This window comes from Pipra filicauda, unplaced genomic scaffold, assembly GCF_003945595.2.
Source record: "Pipra filicauda isolate LSUMZ 115617 unplaced genomic scaffold, ASM394559v2 scaffold401_size638136_pilon, whole genome shotgun sequence".
NCBI classification, from domain to species: domain Eukaryota; kingdom Metazoa; phylum Chordata; class Aves; order Passeriformes; family Pipridae; genus Pipra; species Pipra filicauda.
The window spans coordinates 365,138-391,429 of NW_024104534.1; the positions used below are offsets into that span (position 1 = coordinate 365,138).

Below are 26,292 nucleotides of genomic sequence, written 5' to 3' on the forward strand. Positions count from 1 at the left end.
CAACTTTCATAGAACAGTAGATGAGTCTGACTTTAATAAGCTCCTTTAACTCTAATGATATGTCAGACTGTCTTTCCCCAGTTTATTCACATGAGCCTAATCTGGTTCCCATCATTCTTTAATCTCTCAGCCAAGATAGGGTCAAGCTCAACCTAGATTGTAGCCTGCAACTTTCACTATAGCTAACATTTTGTGACACATGATTAACAGATAAAATTTTGTCTAAATTAATGCTACTTTGATGTATTCTAGGCAGAATACGAGAACAGGTATCTGCTGTCTCCTAGGACAACAGAGGGCACCTGCAGCAAGGTCACAGATGATATCAAGTTGTGTGGGAGTGTTGAGCTGCTGGAGGGCAGGAAGGCTCTGCAGAGGGATCTTGACAGGCTGGATCGAGGGGCCAAGGCGTGAGCTTCAACAAGGCCAAGTGCCCGGTCCTGTTGTTGGGTCCCAACAACCCCACGGAGTGCTCCAGGCTAGGGGCAGAGGGGCTGGAAAGCTGGAAAAGGACCTGAAGGTGTTAGTGACAGGAGCTTAATGTGAGCCCAGGTGTGCCCAGATGAGTATGAAGGCCAGGAGCACCTGGCTCGTGTCAGCAATAGCGTGGCCAACAGGACTAGGGCAGTGACTGACCCCTGTGCTGGCACTGCTGAGGCATCTCAGATCCTGGGGTCAGTTTTGAGCCCCTCACGACAAGAAAGGCATTGAGGGGCTGGAGCATGTCCAGAGAAGGGAATAGAGCTAGGAAAGGGTCTGGAGCACCAGGAGCAGCTGAGGGACCTGGGGGGGCTCAGCCTGAAGAAAAGGAGGCTCGGGGGGACCTTATTTCTCTCTCCAGCTCCCTGATAGGAGGGGGGAGCCAGGGAGGGTTGGGCTTTGCTCCTAAGTGACAGGACAAGAGGAAACAAGCCTCAAGTTGCACCAGGGAAGGTTTAGACTGGATCTTAGGAAGAATTTCTTCAATGAAAGGGTGGTCAGCATTGGGACAGACTGCCCAGGGAAGTGGTAGAATCACCATTTCTGGAGGTGTTCAAAACTTGTGTGGATGTGACACTTAGGGACATGGTTTAGGGTTGAACATGGCGGTGCTGGACTTACTATTGATGGACTTATTTGATGATCTTACAGGTCTTTTCCAACCTCAACAATTCTATGAATTAAGGTGTTAAATTGAAGTCCCAAATGCTTGTAAACTGGGTGGGTTTGGGAGAACAGAGCATTGAGTACCAGGAAAGGTACAAAGAAACTCGGAAAACTCAGTGAGGTTAAGTTCTGAAGAAGGATTCAGATAATGAATCTGATGTTTAGCAGATACAGGTAAAAGCTTTGACATGTGAAACAATACAGGACTCTTGCTGAAACTCAACTGATTCAAAAGCACATGCCAACAAGTGACAGGTCCACTTGCACCAGACTGCCTTTGGCCTTGGTATTACCTATTAGAAGCTGACATGTGCAATTTCAGTCTCTGTCAAGCAGTATTCCAGAGAAAAGCAGTTTGCACAGATTCAGTCCTGTCTCTGACAGAAAAGCACCCCTGTCCTGGCTCCATATTTAATGATCAGCAGATGTGGAAACAGCATATATTTCATCCAGAATCAGACACCACTGTGAGGATCACGTTGTATATACTGTGGGACGTCTGATTCTTCCACTGGTGATTGCTTAATGGTAAAGTGGATTTATCTAGGAGTCCAGTTGGAACTTCCTGTATTCCTACTGGTGTTAATTTATGTGCTTTGTGCTCACTTTGCTTAGATGTAAGTGAAAAGACCAGATACAAAGCAGTGTTCCTTTTGCATGTCTGTTTATGAAGGACAATGGAAAAGGGAAGGGAAAGAGCAGCAGAGTAAGAGGAAATGGGGTGAATCTGAAAATGGAAGTTACTCACAGACTGGACCTGAAGCTGCAGATCATTTTTCTCTTGCAACAGGGTCACCATTTTTTCCTCCAGTTCTTTCATTTTTGCCTCAGACTTTGCAAACTCCTCCTTGATTTTCCCAACCCCCCCCTTCACGCTGACCGTCTCCGTCTCAGACTCTGCAGTCTTCAGCGAGGGCTTGATCTTGAAGAACAGCTTCATCCAGGGCCAGTGTTTGACATTCATGTATACACGAACGTTGTACTGAATGATGTAAATGGATTCTCTGAAAACACATGAAAACAGTTTATGAGAGTGTGTGACTTTAGCTGGAAACATACTCTCATTATTTACCCCAAAGCATCAGCATTTACCCCAAAGAACTTTTGCATAAGACTTTTCTTCGTCACCTCCCTTGCTTTTATTAAAGAGTCATTTCTAGGCCCTTATTGCAGAATGGCTGGTTTGGTAACTTGAATGACAACTATGTCATGATACATGAAGGAGAAATACTCCAAAACAGACAAACTTCTCTGGCATATTGGCTGGCAGTCTCTGAGACTTTCCTCAGTCTCAAGGAAAATGCAAGTGCTCAGGTATATACCAGAGTGAAAACTGAATCCTTGAAGTACTCCTGCTGAGATTACAAATCTAGCAGTTTCTGTCAATTGTGGAAACAGTAGCTTGATGCTTTTGGGGTCACTCAAAATAGCGAATGTCATATTAGAAATTATTAACAGAAACTGAAAAAAAAGAAACTTTTTAATGGTATTGAATGCAAAAAGATGTTGATGCTCAAAGGGAGATTAGACAAATCCTTGCAGAGAATTCTTAGAAACTATGTGTGGCTCAAGAAACATCTGAGCTAAATATATGCTGCACAGTATTACAAATAAAAGCAACTGGTTGGCAGAGCATCCTGTACATTTATGCAAGCCTTGCTCCCCCTAAAGCTTTCACTTGTCAACAACATTTGAGAAAGTTTGCTTGACTTGCCTAGTGCTGTCGCTCCTGCACTCTAAATTTTGCATGTGGAATAGCTGAAAGTAGGGAATTGAAAGGATGAAGTACCTTCTCTGTACAAGGTAGAATTGTTCATCTTAGATGATGGAGCCAGGAAAGGAAATTAAAGAAAAGTAGAGCAGAGTGGTTGTATGTCATTCCTTACAAAACCAATGTGATCCAGTGAAATGATGAGACATGTTCAAATCAGACAAACCTTAGCCCTTGTTCAGTTGTCTGTTTCTGTCACAGGGTTCTTTAAAGGTTGAAAACAGTAAGTAAGTAAGTGCATTTCTGGAGAAAAGGTTTCTAGTAAATACTAAGTATCATGGTCCAGCTGCATGATCTAATTGCTAAACAGCCACTGCTAGAATTTGTGAGGCTGTTGTGAGGAAGCTGTTAGTTTATAATTGCTTTGTTCCCACTTTCTAAGGTTCTTCTCCAATGACAGTTTTTTGTCTGAGATCATACACTGCATTGATGGACCCTTGGTCTGACACAGTACAATCGTTAGTGTTTTCTTATATTACCTTTTTACATTCATCTTTTTAAATTTAATTCTCATGAGGTACCCTCTGCACATAGCTTGTGTGTGAATGATCAGGCTCACGAGCTTCTCATCTCTCATCTCTTCTAGGAGTCCCAGAAGACCTGCCTTGAAAAACACCTATAACATAAAAGAGAGTCAAATAGTTTGAGGCTTAGGTGGATACGTGGCTATTGACAGCTGATGCAGGGTAGTACAAGTCAGTTTTGGAAAAGTAAAGGTTTAACAGCTGGAGAAATTTTGTGTCAGTATTCAAATCCTCAGTGTTCCTGTGATTCATGACAGATCGCTCTGTATGATCTAATCACATTATTGCAGTGTTGTTTACTGCCTGCTCCAGTGTAGGTCACGAAGATCTAGCTCATCAATAGTTATTAAATTAAATAGTCAACTTTCAACTTAGTACTATATCCTACTCTGTCTCTTTGCTGTACTCTACCCTTCTCTGTCAGGCTCAAGATTGGTCTGTAACTTTCTTAGAACTGGCTTGAGAAGCATACATGGTGATGCCATCTAGAAGGATCTGGACAAGCTCAAGCAGTGGCCTATGGGAATTTCATGCAGTCTAACAAGACCCACCTGCTGGTGCTGCACTGGGGTTGGAGCAACCCCCGGGATCAATCCAGGCTGGGGGATGAACAGATGGAGCCCAGCCCTGGGAGAAGGACTTGGGGGTGCTGGGGGGAGAGAGGCTGGACATGGCCCAGCCCAGAAACCCTCCATGCCCTGGGCTGATCCCACAGTGTGGGCAGCAGGGGAGGGGGGGATTCTATCCCTCTGCCCCTCAGGTGAGACCCCCCTGCAAAGCTGCTCCAGCCCTGGGGAACAGCACAAGAAGGACATCGACTTTTGGAGAGAGGCCAGAGGAGACACTGAGATGATCAGAGGGGTGGAACACCTCTGCTTTGAGGAAAGGTTCAGAGAATTGGGTAACCTAATTGTGGCCTTCCAGGACCTGAAAGGAGCCTACAAAAAAGATAGAGAAGGACTTTTTACAAGGGCCTGGAGTGACAGGACAAGGGGGGAATGGCTTCAAATTGAAAAAGAGTAGCTTTAGAGCAGATATTAGGAAGAAATTCTTTCCTCTGAGCATGATGAAACACTGACACAGGTTCCCAAGGGAAGCTGTGGCTGTCCCTTCCCTGGAAGTGTTTGAGGCCAGGTTGGACAGGGCTTGGAGCAACCTGGTCTAGTGGAAGGTGTCCCTGCCCATGGCAGAGGGGATGGAACCAGATTACCTTTAAGGTCCCTTCCAACCCAAACCATTCTATGATTCTGTGTGTGTTTAGTAGTGGAGGTGGTTGTGTTTGTGTCCAGAGATAGCACTGCCTTGGTTGTGCTGACAAGAGAATCAGTGTCTCACCTAACACTGCTTTGGATATGGAAGATAGACTTTGTGTACCTAAATCCCCTGAAAAATAGGACTGTCCAAACTTGTCTGAGCCTGTCTAACATGCACTGATATAAATGTGTTCAACTGGCAGGGGAAAATCTAGTTGCAGCCATGCTGGATCATTCTGGTAGTGTGTTTCCGAGGGCTGGCATTACTGCCTCTCACACAGGAACCAGACAAGTTTTCTGTACTCCTTCTTGCTAGTGGTGTACTTTGTTTATAATCATCATGAAGGCTGGTTTTGTATTCAATAAATACTTTCAACAAACAAAATATTTTGCCATTAATTATACCTACTCTTCAACACGGGCTTTACCTTGGTGTGGCCAAATTTGTATTGGTTGTGGTCAACATCAATGGAGGAAAGAAGCTTTTCTGAAGCCTTTTTACTGTCAGTGAATTGGCCTTCTGGAATGGCTGAGGCATTAAGGATCTTGTACCTATAATGAGAAAGGTTGCAAGAATTGGTTGCAAACAGGGTGAGGAAAATAGGATTCATTGTATAGCATGAAATATACGGAAACTGAGCTATCTCAAAGCAGCTGAATATGTCATCTGAAATCTAGACCGTGTTTGCTGGCTAAACAGAACGTGATGAAAAGGGGACACATCTATAGAGGAATCTGTTGGGTGTGTATGGTGTTACATATAAAATTAAGGCACATACTTAAAAGTGTCTGCAGATCCAATTAGGAAGAAATTAGTGAGAACTAGTCAACCTCTTCTCAACTTGTTTTGTTAATCAGAGGAATGCTACTCAGAGTTGAAGATGAATTAAAATTACTGACAAAAATCAACTATATTGCAAAGAGAATGCAGATCTTGCACATCTCACAGCCTCTACAGTTGTACCAATGAATCCTTGAGTGGACTGAAAATGACACAGTATTGTTTTCTAAATGCTAACAGCAGTCTTAGCATTTTGCAAGGTAACTTAATGATTAAGGTAATCCTGTGTCATAGACAGGACCACCTAATCCTTCTAAAGGGGTTTCTCAGATACATCAGTATGGATTTGTGACTGTACATGGGAGCACTTCTTATTCTCAAGTCTACCTTGAAAAAAATATGTAAAATCACAACAAGGATAATAGTGCGGTGAGTTTATTCTCCATTTTAGGCTTCCATTGTCATTCCTAAAGTACTTTGTCATTCTGGACCACAGCCATTATCGATAGATTCCTTCATCTATCACATCAAATTGAGATTTGACAGTTGAGACCAGCTAATCCCTTACTAAATATCAGGGTGAGGGCATTTTCAGAGAGATCTTGGGTCCTTTTCACACCAGTGCAGCATAGAAGATTCTACTGTTACATTTAATTATAACAGCAGTCAGTTCTGATTTAGCACTTTATAGCAACTGAGCCCACACGAACCTGTTTAGTTGTCTCCGTTTTAAAGACGAGGAAAACAAGGCGCAGGATGCAGGCCAGGGACACGGCACCGGCAAAGCCTTGGGTTTCTGAATGCTCAGTCAGTGGGGTGAGAGGAAGCTGCACTGACATGTATTGATATTGTATCTGCACTCTGTGAGACTTCAAAGAGCAGCCTATAATGGCACTTTATTCTTTACACTGCAATTGTTTTGCATCTCTTTGAATCATAGGACATTGCCTTCAGTTTAGAAATTCTACTGGTTCTGACGTATCAAGAAATCTCTAGTCTGGTCAGAGAGGGAAACGCTGGAGTGACCTCTGACAGTATTAACAACTTGGTTCCCTCCAATGCCACTGATCTAGTCTGATTCAGAGGGTGTCTCTCCCATCATGTCACCTGAGCTGTGTGTTTACTCAGGCCTTATCTTAACAGGCAGTAATAACTGAAGACCTACCGTTGCTTAAAGTCCGCATAAAGGATTCTGCTTGGAAAACCCTTCCTGCAAATTCGGATGCCTTCTAGAACCCCATTGCACCGCAGCTGATGCATCACCAGATAATGGTCCATTTCACCTTAAACAAAATACATCCATCATAATTCCCTTTTGCTTCCAAAAAATCTTCATATGTATTAGCATTCCAGAATGACCTTTCTTTTTTTTTTTAATAAAATTCAAGCAGCTCTTGGTTAAAGATGCAGGAAGTGCAGACAGAACATGCCTTCAATTCATATAAGTTGCAGAGAGTTGCTTCACTGAGCTTTACCAAGAATGTGAGGGCTACCAGTGCCTGTGTAAAAGCATAAGGCCACATTTTTTAAAAATGGTATGACAGTGCTTTAGGAGACCAGCTGAAAAATCTTCAACAGCATCAGCCTTCTCACTAGATGTAGGCAAAGATGGCACCGCGTAGTGTAGTGCCCTCCGGACAATTGGTTCTTCATGTTCTTTAAGATTTTACAGCTAGATTCCCACACAGGAGTGGAGAAATAGGTTACTTAAAGCTCTTAGTCCTTCTGTGGACTTTAAAAATGGAATAAAGTTCCTTCTGCTAAAAGATCTATTGAATATAATAATCAAGTGTATTACAAAGTACAACTGGCAGAATAAACTCTCAGAATCACTTTGTTATGTAGAAATTCCCACCAGCTTCATTATTACAGAATGGTCCATACACTTAACTTTATCTTTTCTGTGTAATCAATAAAGTTTTACCCAAAGAAGCTGTTAGAGAAGTCAATCATAAGCAGACTAAAAACAGGTAAAAATCAGAAGATGTCCAGTTTTCTTTCCTTCATGTCACCATCCCTAATTTGAATCAGATAGTACTACTTTTCTTTTAAAAGGCAAAAGTCAAGATTCCCTTTGAGTCACATCTGTCAAAACAACCAACCCAACATTAAAATGATAGCCATATCTGGCACCATCATCCATTCAAATATGCTTTTCTATTGTGGTTGGTTTCCTTAATTCCCTCCTTGCACCTTCTTGCCTGTCAAGACCCCAGTGGGATTCCTCTTTCTTCACTTTTGGATATGAAGTGTGGGCATTTCCATTAGGGCTCATTTGTAGTCAGTGGAGTGAAACAGTTTCTTCTAGAATGTGATTCATCTCATCCTAAGATAGATGTATATAAGCAGCCAGATGAGTCATACCTTAAAATGCCAATTTAAAAGGCCAGCTTCTCTCCACTGAGTTTGTATGAACATCTGAAATGTGAATGTTACACGTGTGTTGCTTAAACCTGCTTGTGGTGTTCAGGGTTACAAAGAGAGACATAAACAAGAAAGGTAGATATTCTCAAATTCATTTTTTGTTTCCTGAGCAGATGCTAAGCTCCTGTTTCGGGCTACTCCTGTTGCATCCACTACATTCTAACAGTGTCTACCTTATCATTCTAACACTATCAGGTCTCATAATGGTTAGGCTCCTATAACTCACCCTGGCAAACTCTTTGCAAGTACTTCAATTTATTGAACCACATGACAATACTCCCAAACTTGACTGTTCTCAGAAACTAATTTGTGAGTTAAAAAAAAGTAACTTTATATCAAAATGCTTTCCAAGTGCTAGCAGCACACAGCAGCTTGTACATAGAATTCTACAAATGACATATGATTTCTTTGACAGTTCTCCTGTTCAGTGAATCAGATCCTAACACTGGATAATTAGGAACTGTTAAGTGGTCTTGGGCTGAACCCAACAGTTCTGAATGATACAGTGGTCCCTTAAACTAGGCATTTGTCAGGGATTTTCTAACGCTGTTACCCACAATAGACAATTTTATCAGTTGTAATCAAGCCCATCTTTATCACCTTCAGTTCTGTACACACATTAGTAAAGATGGGTAAGTGTGGACCAAAATTTTACAGTCACAGTAGACAACACAAGAAAGTTCCATTGGTTACTGTCTCGCAGGCCAACCCCCACAAGGACTTCACATGCAAAGGAAGCTGTTCAGAAGTTGGTTTGGAAGCTAAGCAGGCTATTTCCCATCAGTCTCACATTTCAGAGTATAATGATGGACTTACCGGGTGTCTTGGTCTCATTAGGAACCAGGCAACGCACAAAATGAGGATGGGTGCTTCTCAGGTTAGTCATCAACTTGTTTAGATTTTCCTGTGATAGCACAAAACAAGGGTTTCAGCTTCAAGCTACAGAGCTTTTGCATTCTTATTCAAATGTCAAGGAGTTATAGAATCACAGAATGGTTTGGATTGGAAGGGGCCTTTGAAGGTCATCAAGACCAACATCACTGTCCTAGGCAGGGACATTGTCCACTATCCGAGGTTGTTCCAAACCCCATCCAACCTGGCCTTGGACACTTCCAGGGATCCAGGGGCAGCCACAGCTTCTCTGGGCACCCTGTGCCAGTGCCTTACCACCCTGATAGTAAAAAAAATATCTTCCTTCTATCCAATTTAAACTTATCCTCTTCCAGTTTAAAATCATTGCCTTTTGTTCTGCCACTACAGCCCCTGGTAAAAAAGTCTTTCTCTGTCATTCTGATAAGCTCCATTATATGTTGAAAATCCAGAATAAAGTGTCCCTGGAATCTTCTCTTCCCCAGGCTGAGCAACCCCAACTCTCAGCTTTCTTTAAAGGACAGATGTTCTAGCCCTCAGATCATTTTGTGGAATCATGGTTCATATAAAAGGAAATGCACATACTCTGAACACAGCAGACACTGTCTGGAAAGAACCTCCTTTCTTCTTAGCACCTTTCTTGCCACCACCAGCACTATCACCTTGGAAGAAGTAGATGGGAGGTGAACAGTTAGAATTAGCAGTACGTTTTGTAGGCCTCACCTTTCTGTCTTTGGCCATAGGCTGATAAAATTACTCTAATTTTAAATACTGAAACATTGCTACATGAGAGTTTAGCGAACCAGTGCTAGCTAGTTGTTGATCAGTGTATGGTGTATTAGATTTCAATGTAAGATTTATGTTGCACCACAGTGTATACGGCTTTGCTGGTATGGAACAGTGCGGCCTGACATAAGTTTTCTAACAGTGTACTCTGTGCTACTAGTCACATTGCTTTTACTGTTACCCATAGCCCCATTTTTAAATTTTTTTTTGATTAGGTGAAAGACCACAAGAATGTGACTCAGCAGTGGACATTCATTTATTAGTGCAGTGAAGTCTTCTTTAGAAAAATCTGCTAATCCAATGTTCCAGGTGAAGAATACAGTTCTATTCTGAGTTATGGCAGACCCGAGATGGGAAGCAAATTATAGACTCAGGAATTCAAGTCCAAGTCTCAGGAATTCAAGTCCAAGCATCTCACTTGTCTTTCCATATTTGCTACACCCTTGAAGCCAATTAAATTGAGATTTAATGGAATCTTTCTGCTCTGAATTTCACACCTTATCCAAAATTTTATCTGTACAACCTGTGTTCTTGTCTTCCTGATACTGATGGTACCTGCAAGGTTCAGAGCTGACTCGTCCCCAGTATCCCCTAGGGGCTCGCTCAGGCACACTGTATGTCAGCCAAGCTGTCCCCAGGGAAGCCTCCATGCACTGTTGTCTTGAGTCTCAAACCCTGCTGTACCTGTGCCTGACTTTTTGCTCAGCATCCAGGCTGCCAGAATATTGGGATTTTGTTGTAGAAATCTGGGTGGCCATTTTTGGTAATGCTTACTGACTGTCTGACTTGATAGTCTTCTAAAACAAAAAAAAAGGCAAGATATTGGACTGCTTTCTTATGCCCATAGAGAACTTCTAAATTATATTTCCTGTCTCTCATTTTCCCTTGCAAAACCAGGACTGCTCAGCTGGATATGAAATAGTTCCAAGGTCTCCTTTTAGTTCTTCCAGCTCACCTCAAGAAACAAAACTCTGTCTTCAAAGACTATAAAGTGCTTGCACACTGCACATGTATTTGGCACCTGTCTAGTGGCTGGGTAAACATGATGTGATTCACAATGCAGTCAGGAAACATACACCTCCTGTCACTTGGCGTCAGACTTGCTACACTTTACTTCTCTGCAGCACAGCTGGTGTCTTAGTGTTGGCATATTTGGATAGACACCAGAACAAGGCCACATTAGGGGATGGTAGCCTACGGTATATCAAGAGAGGAGACTTTAGTTGATTCTTGCCTTATTGGTCATCACTGAAAAATCACTTACCTGTTTCTGCAGCAGCATAATTAGAAAAAAGGAAGGACAGCAGCTTCAAGGATGATTTCTGATACAGCCCCACGACACTTTCATTCAGAGGGTCCTTGTTCTTGTCAAGCCAGCCACAGATGTTGTAGTCCACTGTGCCAGCGTAGTGCACCAGGGAGAAGTGGGCCTCAGCCTTGCCTTTGGCAGGCTTGGGCTTCTGGAAGTTGTTGGACTTGCCCAGGTGCTGGTCATAGAGCTTGTTCTTGAAAGAGGTGTCAGTTGCCTTGGGGAACATGCACTCCTCTTCCAGGATGGAAAAGATGCCCATGGGCTGGGAGAAACATGAATACATGAAGCAAATAAGGGTTGGGGAGGGGAGCCATTATTGCAAGGAGTAAGGGTTGAGGTTCACCTTACTGTTAAAGGCAGTCATTAAAGGCTCCAAATTAACATTGTGTAGCCCCTCTCCCTTCCAACCCAGCAATGCTCTTCAGGAAATCATTGTTTGGGCGGAGGCAGCCCATTACTCCAAAAGCTTTGGTTTTATAAGCTACCTCTTCTGATGTGAGAGGGTAGTTCAATAGTAATTTGTCAATTGATCAAGAATTACTGGACTAAAATAAATGATCATAAAAGAAGTGTGTTCTCCTACAATGAAAAGATTACTTCTACCTTCTCAATGAGCTCAATGCAGGCAGCCAGGTCCATCCCAAAGTCAATGAACTCCCAGTCAATTCCCTCCTTCTTGTACTCCTCCTGCTCCAGCACAAACATGTGGTGGTTGAAGAACTGCTGCAGTTTCTCATTGGTGAAGTTGATGCACAGCTGCTCCAGGCTGTTGAACTGCAAATTCAAAATATAAAGAAAAGCCAGTTAGTTTCAAGCAGTCCTCAATAGGCAAGTGTACCTAAGGTGACTCACATCAAAAATTTCAAAGCCAGCAATGTCCAGGACACCAATGAAGTACTCCCTGGGCTGCTTCGTATCCAGCTGTTGGTTAATACGAACAACCATCCACAGGAACATCTTCTCATAGACTGATTTAGCCAATGCACCCACTGAGTTGTACACCTGTAAGAAGTGCAGCCATGGCAGTTACAACTGTTGAGTTAGCTTTGAAGTTGAAAGAACTGTGTGAAGAAATTGAGAAACTGATCAGGTGTTTATGTACCTGTTGGACATTTTGCCCTTTAGTTACATATTCATTCCCGACTTTCACCCTGGGATAGCATAAAGCCTTGAGCAAATCAGCAGAATTCAGACCCATCAGGTAGGCAGCTTTGTCAGCCACTAGGATTAGAGACAGCAAATGCATTCAAAAGAGACAAAGAAAGGTGTTGTGGTCTGCTGGGATGTTTCTGTCACAAGAAGTCTACTTTTGGCACTACTCAAATGCACCTATTGTCAAGAGAAGCTCCTCTCCAGTCCAAAGGAGAATATTCTCCCTGCTCCAAAGGCAATGTATAAGCTGCAGCTCACTTCTGTTCCATGCCTGGAAGCCTGCAGCAATGCTTAAGCTTTATGTCTCTCTGTTTCCTTGTAGAGCATAAATTAAATCATTGACTTTGTGGAACTTGCAATAAACCTAAAAAAACTATTTTCTGGAAGGGAAAATATCTTTCAAAGTGTTGGGCACTTTATGGGACTGTGTTACTAGCTCTCTCCTGGAGCAGGTCACAAGCAAACTCTGCAGTCAGCTCTACCTTCTGTGTTGTCTGGCTCTGCCTGCTCCTCCCGCTGCTTCTGCTTGAATTTCATGTTCCCATAGTGCATGACAGCCCCTGTCAGCTTGTACATCCCCTCCTTCTCATCGGTGCTGAAGCCCAGGATGTCGGCGGCGTTCTGCAGAGGCAATGGGCAAATTGGGAAAGCACAAAGGCTGATGCACAGGTGGGGTTTCTCTCCCTGCCCACACCGAGCGTCCAGCACCATCCCAGTCCCGCAGCACTGGGATGTAGGCACTGGGCCCCAGCTGGCCAGGCCTGCCTGGCTGCTGTGCTGGTGGAGGGTGCTCGGCTGAACTCACATCTGTTGCCAGCAGCTCCTCACTGTCGTCAATACTGGCAACTTTGATTTCTCCTTGGCTCACGTAGGGGAAGTCATAGGGGTTGGTGGTGATAAGGAGGAGATCTGCAGGTATATGGGCACCTTTAGTGGTAGTGGGGCAGGTCACAGTAGAAAGAGAAAGCGCTCACTGAGCCAAGTCCAGCACTGCTAGCACTCACCAATGAGCTCTGGTTTCTTGTTGGACATTATCTGGTAAAAAATATGGTAGCTCCTTTCACAGGCCAGCTGAAAAGTCACTCTGGATTTCTCCAGGAGATCTAACCAAAAGAGAGGTGCCATTAGTGTCCTGATAAATTTGAGATTGTAAGTGCACAAGTTCTGCTTGCACTGACTTGCTCCAACTCACAGGTTTCAATATCCGCAGAGGCCAGCTTGCCAGTTGCTCCAAAGTGAATCCGGATGAATTTTCCCTAGTGGAGATCAACCCATTGGTTATGACAATCAATGAATGAGACTTGTATTAAATATCTGTATTCCAACAAATCTGAAAGGAACTCACAAAGCGTGAGGAGTTGTCATTCCTCACAGTCTTGGCATTGCCAAAAGCCTCCAACAGTGGGTTGGCCTGGATGATCTGATCCTCCAGAGTTCCCTAGTTACAGGACAAAATGCTTCTTACCAACTTTACTACTGGTTAATAATGAATATTGCAAAAGAGATATTACAAACAGAAAATTTTTACACATCACATGTGATTTTAACCTAAAAATTAGCAGAGTTTTTAAGCACTCATCAGCCAACACTCATGAATATTGCCATTGGTTTCAAAGTGAAGACTGCTGAAAGAAAGATCTGTGTTTTATTTGCTTCTTGTACCTGATATCAGATGTTGGATATCACATACAGAGTCACTGCAGTGCAGCTCAGGGCCGTGACAGCTAAAGAAAATGTGAAGATTCTGGAAATTTTTTTTAAGGTTATTTGAGCCCAGGACACACAGAAAGAGGTACATCCTTTGGTAGGAAGCATCTACCAAGAGAATGTGAAGTTTTGCAATTGCATTCAAACAACAGCAGCCTTTCAGGATGCAGCAATACATCTCTCAGAATGCTTTGAAAACAGTGAGACATGGACAAAGCCTGACACTCAAACACCAAACTTAGATAAGTAGAGAACAGGGACTCTTTGATTTCCTCCCCCCCCCGTGTTACTTCTGAAGGAATGTTCAACATGTAAAGTTTTGATACTCTATTGTATCTCTCTTTGCTAACTGCAAAAATATGGGTGGAAAAAAAAAGCTTCTGTGACATTATGTCTCTCCTTTTTTGTGAGATACAGTCCAGGAAGCAGAGTCACTGGTGTGCTTAGTCACACTATTGCTACAGGCATTAGTGCTACAGGCACTAGAGTGTCTCTAGCAAAGTCATGATTGATCCTACATAGTCACGGCATGAAAGTGTTGCCAGGGATAATTTCTGAAACATATGGAAAAAAAGAATGAGAAAAAAAGATAAATCGGTTTTTATCCAGATGAAAGAGGAGCGGCACTGCTGCAGTTACTGCATCTTTGTGAGTGTACTGCTCAGTGCAGCCTTGAACAAGTTGCAGTGGAGAGGGAGTGCCGTTCTCAGCACTGTCTGCAGATGGCACAGCAGGTTTAAATTAGTTTTTGTTAGTTCACCGTGAAGATGGACACTATAGAATTAAGGCAACACAGTAGAATATGAAGCTCTGTATCTTTTTTTTTTTCCGATAAAAAAATCCTAAATCCATAGAGTAATGGCCTTTCAGCTTTCTAAGTGAACTTTCTCAGGGAGAGGGAGAGGGAGAGGGAGAGGGAGAGGGAGAGGGAGAGGGAGAGGAGAGGCGAGGAGAGGAGAGGGGAGGAGAGGAGAGAAGAGGAGAGGAGAGGGAGGGGGGCGGAGGGAGAAAAAAGACGAGAGGGAGAGGGGAGAACTGCGAAGATGGCTCAGGGCGACAGCGTCCAAAGTTGCTCTGGGAATCACACCCACAACACCACGAGCGGGGGCGAGGGAGAGGAAGGCTCGTCGCGGCCGGAGCTGCGCGGCGCCGGCGCGGCACTGCATCGGCGCGGCGCGGCGAATGCGCGGCGAGGAGAAGGGCGCGGAGAGGCTAGAGACGGTCGCGCGGGCGGCTATGCTGCGACGTGGTCGCTTCGCGTCGCCTGCAGCATGCGCTTACGATTACTCGTCGTCTCGTGCTCCTTTTTCGCTCTTGTGTCAGTGCAGATGACTACACCAACATCAAACCTCTTTTTAGTGCGCAGCTATTAACCAGGGAACTACCATGGGAGAATTGTAAGTGGATAACAGCATGGAAGAAGACATGGCAATTCTTTACACAAGTTCATTCTGGAGTCCTGTGTGATGATGTGCTGGAGGCTGAGGCAGTATTCTGGGGAAATGCTGTTACATGCATCCCTTATTCCTATACCCTTGCCTAGCATCTGATTTCAGCCTCTATCTGTGATAGAATGCTGGGCTACAAAGAACGATAACCTGAGTGTTTTATTTAATGTTCTTATGAAGAGGCACGTACTATTGTCACCGAGATTGGAATACTAAAAAAAAATAGAGTATTCTGTGAATTAACTCAGAAGAGGGCAGAACAGGTTGCTGTCAGTCTGAGAGCTAGGTGATATTCCTTATATCAGACATGGTCTGCACATCTCTCAGCTGTCTCAAAGCTTTTCTGAGATCAGTCCTGGCATAGTGAGCAGCTGATGAAAGCTGAGCCCAGGAGATTCTAACATGCTGCTGATGGAAAGACTTCTTGTGATGAACTTGCCTTGGCCATAACAACCCATCAGTCACAGACACCTGTCTTTGAGTGCAAAAAGAACATTCAGCCTTGGAATCTCCTTAAGTTCTGCTATGTCCTTGGGTACTCAAATAATATGCTGACACGTGTCACCCCCTTTGATGCACATACCATCTCACAGGCTGTGGGGTCATACACTTGTGCCATAAGGGTGTTTGTTGCTTGCTCGGTGCAGGGGAATGAAGCCTTGCAAATGTACCAGTGGGCTCAGATTGCAGCAGCTGTGCTTGCTTTCTTACAAGGATTCTTTCTGAGGTTACTTTCTAACTGTCAGGCAAGTAGTCCCAGCTGTCCCAAATCTGTCCCTTTTCTTATGCTGCCCTTCAGGGCTGTTCCATTGACTGCAGGCAGGAAAACAAGACAGTGGAAACTACCACCTGATGCAATTGAAATGATTCTTAACTTCAGCACAATCACTCTGGAGTCCAGAGTTCCTGTACTTCCCTTGTCAAAAGGAATGAACCAAGGCCCGGGAATGACACAACTATGTGTCAGTGGGAACTGACTGCTCTCTCTACACCTGCAGCCACTCAAGTGCTGTGGATGTGGCTGATCTCAGAGGATGCTGATGGATAGGTACATAGATGGACAGCACAGCGAAAGTTGCTGTCTAACACTGTCTTTCTCTCCCTGGTGAAGACTCCTGTGTGTAAATGGAGACTGGAGAGAAACTGAGGCTTCGGCCTTTCCTACGTTGACAAAATGGTCTTATAAGTAGAGTTCAGAGGGATGGAGGCTGGGTAGCAGGGGTAAGCAAGAGTAGGTATGCTCAGGTTGTGCATCCTGACTAAGCTGCACACACTTTCTGGCTTTTGACAGTCCTGCAGCCCCAAAATACACATTGGTACTTTTTGCTCTGTGGGCACAGTGTGGGCAAATGCTAGAAGGGGGAGCTGATGTCATACCTGCATTTTGCCGGGCTGTGGATCTTTCTTCTTCTCACCAGTAACTGCAATTGTTGCAAAGTACTGGATGACACGCTTTGTGTTCACAGTCTTCCCTGCACCAGATTCTCCGCTGTTGAAGTAAAAATATTAATTATTACAGGAAATATTTTCACTTTTCTGTCAACTTTGTCACTCATACCAAAATATACTCACGTGATAAGGACTGACTGGTTGTGATGATCTGAAATCAAAATCGCAGAAAGAGCTGTTCAAATGAGATGTGGAGGGCTTCTGTTCCTCTGATACAACTAACTCACTTCAAGGGAAAGAACTATATTGTATCTGTATTTATCACTGTTAAATGATAAGGTAAATTCTGCATTAGTGTGCATCTGGATTTCTTTTTGTTCAGAAAAGGTGAAGCAGCTCAACATTTAACTTCAAGCAATGATTGTTTATAAGGCTTCCCACTTAATCTTTGGGTTTTTTATATATAGACCTTGGCTTATTTACTTGAAATCAAATTGTTTGCTGTGTTTCTTCTTTACCATTTCTTTATGTTCCTTACAAGGAGAGGTGGCACAAAGCCATACAGCCAGCTACTGCTTTTCCTTCATTATCTGACAGCTCAGAGGTCACTAAGATGTCACAGGCAGTCTGATCTTGAGTTGTGCTGGAGGACTATGGGACCACTGAGTAGACTCTAAGAGGCCTAAAATATCAAGTGTTCCTTGACCAAATGCATATCAGGTTTTTCCACTCTTGCCAAAAGACTCACCAGTCAGCATGAACTGATAGGCGTTGTCAGAGATGGAGAAGATGTGTGGAGGGGCCTCCTGGCGCTTCTTGCCTCGGTAGCCAGCCACCACCTCCGGGCTGTACACGGGCAGCCACTTGTAGGGGTTGACAGTGACGCAGAAGAGACCCGAGTAGGTCTGCGAGGAAGGGACACAGCACGTTGGCTTCCCCTGGGCCTGGCAGAGCAGTTCCTCCCGCTGCCCAAAGGAAGCTGCTGCTGCCACTTACGTAGATCATCCAGGCTGCGTAACGCTCTTTGAGGTTGTACAGCACAGCGGGTTCGTGGAGGTGGGTCATCATGACCATGTCCTCGATTTTATCAAATTTGGGAGGGTTCATGGGAAAGACTTCATCATCCTTTACAGTCACAGTCTGACAAAAATAGAAGGGAACAAGAGGAGGAGAAATCTGAAACAGGGAACTACCTCAACTGAATGATCACGTATGAGTTACAGTTGGTATCACCTACCGTGTCGTCAGATGTTTTAACTGTGACTTTGCCACCTTCTCTGCTCTGTATGGTAGCTTTCACATACATTTGCTTATCATCCACTACAAAACAGGCTCTCTTAGCATCAAATGGGCGATTCTGGGCTTCAATTCTCTCCTTCTCCGTCTTCCGTAAATAGGGAGCAGCTTCTCCAAAGACTGCCATCTCTGCATCCGAGCTCATGGCTGCAGTTTCTCTGGAAGAACACAGAAAAGCATCAGTGCCTGTGCATTTGTAATTTATATTTATCCAGTCATGCTGAGTGACTAATAGACAGAGGAGGGCTAATCAGGCACTTAACTTCTGCCTCAGTTTTAAGTATCTGCTGAAGAAGTGTTAATAAAGAAAGTTCCTTTTGTAGACAGAGGTGTATTATCTTTGGAGACATCCCCCTTAGATGGGATGCCTGTGTGCCCAAGAGAGGGCAGAGAGAATATCAAGCTAGAAGTCTTCAAAAGCTGGCCTGTTCTATCTTCATCTGCTACTCAGAAAGCTGCACAGCCACATCCTTCTCAAAGCCACACACAGGGCCACTGAGATTGTTTCATTAGACAAAACTTTAGATGCAAGTAAGATCTGTAAGTTGCGCAGATTGGCTCTCACACGAGATTTCCAAGTGGAGATATTCCTAACACCCTTCTGTTTTCTATGTTGTAATACCACTCAGGGGAAATTCAACTGGTTTCTGTCTATACCGAGCAGGAACAAGTTGTGAAGATCAGTCATTCCCAATCTAGAAAGACAAACCTGTTTATCATATATACGAAATATAAAACATTTTTTCAGATCTGTTGCAAAATTAGCCAATAAAGGAATATCATATATTACAATAATAATTAGTTATAATTAGCAATAATCATAACATAGTATTAGGTAATTAACACAATATCTAGGTAAATATGTGATATGACATTTCAAAGAATTTCAATTACAAAGTACCTTTTAGCTTTAACATATTATATAGACTAATATTAGTTATGAATCACTAAAAGATAATTAATGTGTACCAATATGTGTCAGACATTATCATGGATTTGTCTATAGAAATATTTCAAAAACTACTTTATGGTCAGTTTTATTTTACCTTTTTTTAAATACCTAGTAAAAAACTAGAAATAGCAAAAACAGAAATAATGTGGGCAGGAACTAGCTTAAACAGAAGCATAAGCAGTCTAATATACAGGCTAGAAAAAAAGTAATACAAAAATTCCAAACTCCTGCTACTTCATGCGCTGTCTGATGCACTGTGAGACTAAAGAAGAAAAAGGATAGAATTGAACAACTCTGACGTGTTGGCATTGCATTACAGTACTGAAACTGTCAACATGGAGTGGTTTTATGTGAAAGGAATATGAAGGCATTTGTAATGCTACTTCTGGACATGTTGTAGAAGTGCTGATCTCTCTCAGCAAAAGCTATCTGCTATGGATCTACACCCTGCAATGACTTTGAGGGACTGCCTCTCACAAGAGCTTTTAGCATCTAGGAATTTCAAAGCACAAAATCCAGAAACTTTAGCTTTGGAAGTATTATTCTATGTATACAGAGCCCAGAGTCTTTGCCTCTTTGAGTCTGCCTCTGAGGGGCTCAAGGAAAGCAACATGAAAGAGAGAGAGAAGTCATTTCACAATGTCCATGCAAAGGTGAAGCAAAGCATCAGAAAATGCCAATACATTATCAGAAAATTCCTCAAGGGGCACCGTCTGTTAAACTACTGAATGTCTTTGACAGGAGATAGTGTAAAATTTAATCTTTCTCCTGAACAGAGAAGGTGGCATTCTCTGGGAGAATAATGCATACTCCATCCCTTTCAGCTCCAATTTCAGTGAACACTTTTTGGTTTTAGGATAGAATGCACTTGTGTGGAGGGTTCCTTCTGTGCTCTGCTGAACTCCCCCTGTCACCAAGTTACTAATCTTCCCCAGAAAACCTAGAAGGAAATGGGCATACTAAGTTCCCTGTAAAGGTTACTCTTTGGACATAAATGGATCTGTCTATCAGGAAGGAGACAAGATAATTCTGAACTTTGTTCTGGTTTGGTGCTTGCATGATAAGTCAAAATCAGTAAATAATGTTCTAGATCTTCCCTCAGAGGCAACTAACACTTGAATTGTACTTTGAGCTTCCTCTTTGAACACAGCCCCAGTTTCAAGCTTCCAGCCGTTGTGTAGAGGGAAGGGGATGAATTTTAATCATCTATAAATCCCAGAATGCAAAAAGATATTGCTGTCTCTGTCTCCCATGCCCTCTTGGCTAAGCTTGACCATCTGTAACTTTTCTTTCCCAATAAATGGAATATTCCTACCTAGAACTGTGAATATATTGATTAAAATAGCATGTAATCTTTTCAGTGACCCTGGTTCTATGTCACTCTCTTTTGCACCTGCCCTTGCCGTTGTCTGGGTGAGCTTCACTCATTGCTCAGGATCAATTAGCAAAGGTATGTGTTATTTGTTAAACCCTTACCTTCAGAGAGCCCACGAGGAAATATGCCTCAGTACCTGTGTGGAATGGTTAAAGAAAGGACAGAGAGAGTTACATCAAAACCAGTCCATGGTCTTAAGTGTATGCTGTATCAAACATTTCTACACCCTCTGTAGTCTCTCCAGACAGCTGAACTGCACACAGAACCCTACAGCTCCTGAGCTGGAGCAAAATCCCACAAAAAAATCTTATTTTCCTCCCCATATAACTGTGAGCTGCTAAAAACAAATCTAATGTCCAGGAAAAGAATGACTACTTTACATATATAATCCCAGTCAATTTCATCTGCCTTCAGAGTTAGTTTTCCTGTGCCTTTCATAGGACTTTCAAAGTTTGTCTAGAAGGCCCTTCCAAGGAATGGCATGCTATGGCTCTTCTGCTTCTGCTTGTGCCGCCACACTGGAGTGGTTTGGGTTTTATAACCTTGACATGGCATGTAAAGCATGACCTGGAATGTTAGAAGTGAAGAATGAGAAGAAAATCCCCCTACATATTCCATGTCTTTGTGGAGTTCTGGAGATATGGTCAGAGTATGAAGCAAGCGGATGGGACTTACCCTGAGATGCTGAGGTAACAAATGATAAAGTTGCCTTCAGCTGTGGCTCTTTATATGTAACCTCCTGCCCACGCAGCATTAGAGTGCTCTATTTTTGGTCAATAATAATTTACTCTTTAGTTGTAAACGTGTTGAAGCTCTGATCTCTCTGCTAATTACTCAGACACAGGATTGGTTTTAGGTTGTATTGAGTCAGCTGCATGACCTGTTCTTTTCACATTGCTCTGTGCCAGGATGGAGGATGGAGGCACCAAAGACAGCTTTGATAATGCCAAGTAAGGCAACACTTGGGTCCACACTGCCAGAGGTTGCTTTAGGCCAGCAGAATGGGTTTTTTCTAATTGTACACCATTATTTTTTTACAGATATAATTTTAACGGTTCCCATCCTATCCTCTCTGTCTATCTACACTGATAGAGAAGGAGGAAGATTTAGCGAGGGAAAATTTTTCTCTCATTCCATTTTTATACCACTGTGTGAGGCACTGACAAGCCTTGAATTTGGAACAAAGTGAGACAACTGCCAGCTTATGGACCACAAGACAGACTTGCAGTTCTGGCCTGTAGGTTTGCAATATCTGGGGACTGCAGACATGCTCAAGGTCTCAGCCTTCAGGCAGGAGCCTGACTTCTGTGCCACTCCACCATCCTGCAGAGGATATCATGGAGCAGGCTGAATGTCAAATCACAGTAACTTGCTCTGTAAGGGGATGTAGAAGGAGAGTGTCTGGTGAAGGGCTGGTTTTTGACACCACAAAGGACAGTAAGAAAGGGAGGAAACCATAACTGAGAACATACTGGAATACAAACCTGCCTCACAAATGGTAAGGAAGGAGGTGATGTGGACCAAACCTGGTCTGTCACACTGCTTGATGAAGGCATGCAGGAAGGGTGTAAACAGGAGCCAGTCACTGTACTTGTCTGAGCACTATACCTGATCAACATGGTCTGCCCTGTCTTCTTACATACCAATAAATCTTTTCTTAACTATCTCTTCATATGATCTCACTCTCTGTCCTGCATGTGCATGCATCAACTAAGTGCCAGTTACTGGTGAGGCCTCTATGTATGTGTGAGTAAAAATGGGTGCTATCTGCTGGAACCAGGCTGGGGACCTCCATGGCATGTGGTGTCAACTGCTGGAGCCAGAGAGGTCTCAGCATCAGTTACTGGATCAAGTGGGGGTCTTTAACCTCTGGGCAGTTGTGTGGGTGTGTTACTAAAACCAGTTTACTGGGAAACACTGAGGTGAATGAGGGGTTTAATGCCGTGGCTGGAATGGGACCAGAACTAACAGCCCCAAGTGCCTGGTGCTGGCTGCTGGGAATGGGTGGTGAGCATCTGTTCTTCCTGAGTCCTGGTGTGTATGTGTGCACTCACCAGCAAACCTTAAACTGGACCATCTGGTCAGTAGGGGAGCCTTGGGCCTGAGCTGGGGTATCTGGCAGGTGGGGAGCCTGTGCTGGTGTGTCCAGGGGAATCTGTGAATAGGAGGTGCCGTCGGATGACTGTGGGTGCTTGTGTGTGTAAGCATCAAGCTGGACCAGCAGGCAAATAGGTAACTGGAAGGTGGGTTAGAGGGCTGAGGTCTGAGCCAGGACAGAGGTGCTGTGCTGGACCTAAAGGAGCTGCAAATGTGCATGTGCTTGGGAACCTGGTGAGTAGGTCTGTGTGACTGTGCTGGTGACTCCTGTGTCTGCCAGTCCCTGAGGAGGAGGGGATGTATCTGTGCCTGTGTGATGTAGGTGCTGTTGGCAGCATCTGGCTGTGACAGTCTCTTTGACCGCTTGTGTCAGTGTCCTGTGTGTGTGTGTGTCTAAGTCTGTGTGTGTCTCTGGGGCACTTGCTCAGCTTTGCTGCTGTTTGAACCCACTGAAGAGACAGCTGTGTCCCTCAGCCTGAGCAGAATCACTGGGTCCATGGGCACCAGTGGCCAGGCAGGTTTACTGGGCTGGAGTGGCTGGAGGACGTGGCTATGTGTTCTAATGTCACTTAGCATCCCCCATCACAGAGGTGCAATGGTTTTGGGAGCATGTGTGGGAGACTTATGTTTTTGACAAGCATTTACTAGAGCCCAGCTGTGTAGCAGCTTCCTGGTTAGGGGTGTTCAGGTGGAGACTTCATTCACAGAAATGCGCTTGTTAGACATGGTGATGGCTTTTGAGTCAGGATGTGCTGCCTGACAAGTCCTAAGTGTAGAGGAGGAAATTCCATTGTCAGGAATGGAGGAATCCCCCCAGACAAGCAGTACTTGGCTTAATATTTTGAGAGGAAGAGCTATTTTATCTGTATGATTTCTTCTGACCAGTGATAGTCAACTTGGACCCCATTTCTGTGTGTAAAGTCTGTGTGGGATTAATTTTTTCTCATGGGCATAATTTCATGTTTATTATTATTAATTTAGCCTGCAACTTTAATTAAAAGATAGTTAAATTGAGGAAAGCAAAGAATGAATCTCTCCTCCCTTTCTCTTGAAGTTGCTTTGATATGAAGAAAAAGATTCCATAGTGTTCTGAGTTAGAACAAATATGAGAAAGCCAGAGATAACCATGGCTCTGTAGGATCACCACCAGGGAGGTCCATTTCTGATATTTAATCTGCAGATGCTTGCTATAAAATATACATAGAGGCCTTTGAATAAGGATTAGGATGTAGAGCTGAACAGTAGGTTGCCAAGTCATCCTGTGTCCTAAGCACTCCTGGAGAGTACTTTTTTTTTTTCTTGGACATTAGCAGGCATGTTGAGAATGTTTAGCTGTTCCCACCTGGGCCCATGCAGAGGATGAGATCCCTATGGCTACAGGAATGAGCGCTTGGGATCTGCATTCCTCAAGCAACATTAAGAGTTGATTTCAGGACACTCACAGCTTGGGAAAATACTCTTACCATTAGATTATTTTGTACAGGAGATGAGGTTGGAAAGTAGATTTGTCATCATTACCTCTTCTTTTCTTTATTTTAAAGGCAGAGGAAACATTTGTCAGAAAATTGTTTAAACATTAGAGGCCATGAAATCTAACCACCTCTTTCTGGAATGACCCAGAAAGAGAATGAAATGTCAGACGCATTGTTGTCATCGCTTTGTGTTGGCTGGATCTGGGGAATGTCCTTGCTGCATTTACACAGTTCTTGTTGGCAGTTTGTTTTGGAAATGATCATGGTGCCTATGATTTAGCTACACTGTATAGAAAGCAAAAGCATCTATACCGGATTCTGCTATAGAAAATGGATTCCTGGAATGTTGAGATGCATCCTATTTAGGCCTTTTCTCTTGCTTCTTGAGTCTTTTTTAGTGTGTTTTTTTTTTCCATGCTTTTATTACTTTTTCTTTTTAAAACAGAGTTGTTTTCAGTCTCTCACAGTCTGAACTGAAGTGTGAGCACAGACCCTGTCTGAAATGACAATGACACACTTGGATGTGGAGGAAATATTGTTATTGTATTTTTCTTACCAATTACTGGGTATCAGACAGGGGACCTCTGGTGGTCTAGTGGTTAGGATGCAGCACTCTCACTGCTGCAGCCCATGTTCGATTCCCGGTCAGGGAAACTCCCCCGGGCAGATGGAGCTCGTCAGCCCTGTAAGACCATCCATCTAAGAGAAGGTCACTCTAAACAAACCTACGTCCTGAGGACCTCGCTGCCACTGTCCAAGCTCGCTCGGCCCTGGCAGATGAACCTTAGGATTAAAGGGTGGGCTCAGTTCAGCGCACACTGTGTCTCACCTAAAAAATCCACTGCGCAGGCTCGAAGGGTGAAGACCTTTCCCAAATCTTCACTCACGAAGACTGGCCATACATACACTGGGTATCAAACATTCAAATTAGCTGTGCCGGTTGCAGCACTAAAATTAAAGGCACTTTTTACTTTTTAACAGTCTCAAGACCTGGTTTTGGTACCCCACATCTGTATTACATACTGTGTTCTTCATTATTTGCTACACGCACTTACATTTGCATTTTAATTATGTGCTCTTTAGTTTAAGCATAAGTATACTGGAACCATGATTGCTCTTTGTCGGAGACTATCTAGTCTTTTCTATCTGATTCTTTTGTAATTAAAGTGATTTTGTATTTTCTCCTGGGTAAAAAAAAACAGTAAAACAGTATGTAATGAAGAACCAATTCTTTCCAAAGGCACTGGTGACCCTATACATTCAGAATCATTTTGGCACCTATCAATTCAGCGAATTTGAATCTGTGTAGTGTGTGCTGATCTAGTCTTGTGATGGTCCAGCTTACCAAAACACATACAAATGAAAATTAGTAGCAGATATATGTACTATTAATGCTTTTAACAAGAAAATGTATAAACTCAGGTGGTGGTGGTGGTAAATGACCCATGATTCAGACCCATATAAAAGAGTAGACAGCACAATGACTCTGTAAACACTGGTCTTCGTACTTTTCTTCAAGTGTTTATTTCACCAAACTTTTTTATGAAGCTTTCCAAAAGCTCTCTATGCCTTTGCTAACCTGTTGTCTATCTCTCCGTCAATCTTACCATCCGAGGAGATGAGGCTCCCTAGGTAATTAAACTGCTGGACTGATTTGAGCTCTGATTCACCAATGGTGATATGGGGATGATGGAAGACTTCCTGAGATGCCGGTTGATAGAAAACTTCAGTCTCCTTCAAGCTGACTTCCAGCCCAAAGAGCTCAGCAGCCTCAGCAATGCAGGATGTTAAATGCTACAGAGCTGCTTCTGTGTGAGCAACAAGGGCGTCATTGTCAGCGTAAAGCAGCTCCTGGACAAGATGGTTTAAGGTCTTAGCATGGACCTACAATCCTAAACATCCACTGGTCAGATTATGCAAATAATACATCTGTTCTAGAACAGGCAGCAATTATGAGTATTGAGGCCATGTTGCTGAGAACACAGCTGTGCTGGGCAGGGCACGTCTCCAGGATGAAGGACCAACCACCGCCTCCCTAAGATCGTACTCTATGGTGAACTTGCCACTGACTGCCACAAGAGAGGAGCCCCGAAGAGGCTCCCTGAAGCAACATCTCAGCCTTGGCCACACTGATCTTCATCGCTGGTCTACTCTGGCCTCCAGTCGGGAGGTCTGGAGACACACTGTCTGTAATGCTGTTGCTTCCTTTGAGAACGCACGCGGCATCACCATTGAAGAGAAAAGACAATGCAGAAAGAATCGTGTCTTGTCGATACCATCCAAGGAGTTTTTCTGCTGTGCCTTTTGCAACCAGACTTGTCTGTCTCGCATTGGCCTTTTTAGCCACCAGCGCACTTGAAGCAAATGTGGGTAGAGCCCTTCCCAAATCTTCATTCACAAAGCCTGACCATGATGATATAAACTCATAAATATAAACACAGTTTAAAGCTACCTTAAAGACAGTGCAAATTACTGGATTTAGTTTGTCATATCAAGTATTCCAGTGTTTGTCTCAAATCAATATCAATATGATTAGT

General features: G+C 43.5%; 1 long non-coding RNA gene and 1 pseudogene across 1 annotated transcript in view; one reads left to right on the forward strand and one right to left on the reverse strand.

Moving 5' to 3' along the window:
• The window catches only part of LOC114002584, a 33,216-nt pseudogene extending 15,212 nt beyond the window's left edge, over positions 1–18,004 (reverse strand).
• Positions 1–26,292, forward strand: part of LOC120324032 — a 51,270-nt gene that overhangs the window by 14,564 nt on the left and 10,414 nt on the right. The window lies entirely within an intron of this gene.